Source organism: Octopus bimaculoides, chromosome 3 (genome assembly GCF_001194135.2).
Source record: "Octopus bimaculoides isolate UCB-OBI-ISO-001 chromosome 3, ASM119413v2, whole genome shotgun sequence".
Classification (NCBI taxonomy): Eukaryota; Metazoa; Mollusca; class Cephalopoda; order Octopoda; family Octopodidae; genus Octopus; species Octopus bimaculoides.
Genome location: NC_068983.1, coordinates 145,170,801 through 145,173,824, shown reverse-complemented (window position 1 = coordinate 145,173,824; position 3,024 = coordinate 145,170,801). Strand labels below are relative to the sequence as shown.

At 37.3% G+C, this 3,024-nt stretch overlaps 1 protein-coding gene across 3 annotated transcripts in view; it reads right to left on the bottom strand.

Annotated features, from left to right (window-relative positions):
- LOC106873899 (protein FAM167B) overlaps positions 1-2,766 on the bottom strand; it is a 52,021-nt gene extending 49,255 nt beyond the window's left edge. For 2 of the 3 annotated variants that reach the window (XM_014921428.2, XM_014921430.2), the window contains exon 1: positions 2,136-2,766. The gene's annotated coding sequence lies outside the window, so the exon portion shown is untranslated. The remainder of the gene's footprint in view (positions 1-2,135) is intronic. The other variant, XM_014921429.2, reaches the window with a different exon arrangement.
- Positions 2,767-3,024: the final 258 nt, after the last annotated feature.

Sequence of the window (3,024 nt, the reverse complement as noted above, 5' to 3'; positions counted from 1 at the left end):
TATTATCAGCGTGGCTGAAATATTTTTGATCATATATTTTTTCAATGAACGAAATATATATATATATATATATATATATATATAAAGCATTCACATTTCGGAAGAAAAACCTCTTAAATATTACTAAAAAGATTATTATCGTGTTGCAAAAGAATCAATGATGATGATGATAACAACAACAACAATAATAATCCTTTCTACTATGGGCACAAGGCCTGAAATTTGGGGGAGGGGAATAATCGATTACATCAACCACAGTACTCAACTGGTACTTAATTTATCGATCTCGCTGATTTTCGTGATATGAGATTACTATGTCGCACATATACGGTTGTAACGCATGTGCCTGGTGTACCCTTATCAGATGGGTAGTCATGATGGGTATACTAGGCTTCGTATACTTTACCCCAGGGTCATATTGATGGCATGCACTGTTCTCTCACTCAATAATAATAATATGCCCTGACGCAGTGCCATGCACTGGCTCTCATGGCTTCTAGTCATAACAGATTGGAAGCGTTATCATGTACATGTTTTGTCTTGGTAAAAAAGATGGGCTATTGCAAATATGCTGCTCACTCCTAAAGATTCGCTCGTCAGTTGCTTGATCTTAACCAGGTGGGCATGCCCTTTAGTAGCTGAGGATATGTGCATCTCTGATCACAAGCAGATGTAGTGAGGGAACATCATAGCCATGTGTTGAGAGGAATTCTTTGGGTTTGAACAATTTTCCTCTGGAAACATGGGTGTTTCGTTTAACACCCTTAAGCAACCCTTTTGGACGGGATGGGCTGCTCGACCTGAAGAAAATTCTAATTGGGTTCCACCTGCAAGGTCATGCGATGTCTATTTTGATATAAGATCACCATGTCGCCCACATATGGTTGTAATGCATGTACCGGTGTACCCTTATCAGACGGGTAGTCATGATGGGTATATTGGGCTTCGTATATTTTACCCAAGTGTCACTTTGATGGCATGCACTGCTCTCTCACTCAATAATAATAATAATAATAATAATAATAATAATAATAATAATAATAATAATGGGAAGAAAAACAAAACAAAATAATACAATCCCTTAAAATTTGAAATAGGAAGAATTTGGAGCAGTAAAGATCGAGCCTATAATAATTGGTGCGTTGGGAACAGTAAGTAAAAATATACACAGATAACTGAAGGAAATAGAATAGAATGCTCGGTAGAGCTCCTACAGAAAGTTTGTCTCTAATGGATAGCAATGATTATCTGGAAGATTCTAAGGGAGGGTGTAAGTCAATTATATCAACCCCAGTGTTCAACTGGTACTTATTTTACCGACCCCGAAAGTGGTAATAATCTTTTCTACTCTATGCACAAGGCCCGATATTTTGGCAAGAGGGAGCCAGTCGATTAGCTCTACACCAGTACGCAACTGGTACTTAATTTATCGACCCGAAAGGATGAAAAGGAAAGTTGACCTCGGTGGAATTTGAACTCAGAGCGTAAAGACGAACGAAATGCTGCTAAGCAATTTGTCCACTGCCCTAAGGATCCTGCCAACTCGCAGGATTAATAATAATAATAATAATAATAATAATAGCGGTTTCAAATTTTGCCACAAGGGCTGCCATTTTGGGGGAGGGGATGAGTCGATTACATCGACCCCAGTGTTCAACTGGCACTTAATTTATCGGCCCCGAAAGATGAAAGGATGAAAGTCGACCTCGGTGGAATTTGAACTCAGAACTTGCAGACGGACGAAGCACGGCAAAGCTTTTCGGCAGGCGTGCCAACGATTCTGCCAGCTCGCCGCCTTAAATAACAACAACAAGAAAAAAAAAATAATAAACTTGAAATTTTTGGGGAAGGAACTAGTCGATTACATCGACTCCAGTACTGAACAGGTACTTAATTTATCGACCCCGAAAACATGAAAGGTAAAGTCGACTCGGTGGAAGTTGACCTCAGAACGTGCAGACATGACAAAGTTGAGCAAAGCATTTCGCCTGGCGTGCCAGCTCATCACCTTAAATAACAACAACAGCAACAACAATAATAATTATTATCATTATTCCTTTAAAAATATGCTCAGATATAATACATTACAATTAAAATGCAAAATAACTACCAGAAAAATAACTTTCAGAACTTACGTGTTTAATAGATAACCATAGCTTCTTAGGCAAATACTTTGTTATATTTGGTGATAAATTATAATGGTTCAAGTGATTTCAGCACTGGTAAAACTATGATCCAAATACCATTCACAAACGTCTCGCCTATTTATCCATTTGACTAGTAGAACAGAAAGTAATGGTTATATATATGTGTGGTGTGTGTGTGTGTGTGTGTGTGTGTGTGTGTGTGTGTGTGATATGTTCCTATAGCTCTAAATGTATGGTTGTCGGTGTGTGTGAAAGACAGACTATGAAGGTAGCGTTGGTGCACAAATGTCATTGTTTATATACAAATAAATGTGTGCAATCAGCTGTTTGCATAAATGCACATATGGCTGTGGGTGTGCATTTTTCGTGTACGTGTCTGTCTCTGTATTGATATATATTTTCACCAACAGATATATGATTATGTATGTATATATGCATGTATATATGTATGTATATATGTATGTATGTATGTATGTATGTATGTATGTATGTGTGTATGTATGTATGTATGTATGTATGTATGTATCTATCTATTTATCTGTCTGTCTGTCTGTCTGTCTGTCTGTCTGCCTTTCTATCTATCTATCTATCTATCTATCTATCTATCTATCTATCTATCTATCTATCTATCTATCTATCTATCTATGCTTCCCAACCACGTTTCCGAGTTCAGTCCCATTGCGTTACAGAATGCACACGCGTGTGTGTATGTGTCTGCATATATATATGTATGCGTGCGTTTATCTATGGTTATGGATGATATGTTTATGGGTGTGGGTGTATATATATATGTATATATATATGTACACACACACACACACACACACACACACACACACACACACACACATATCTATGTATATATATATATATATAT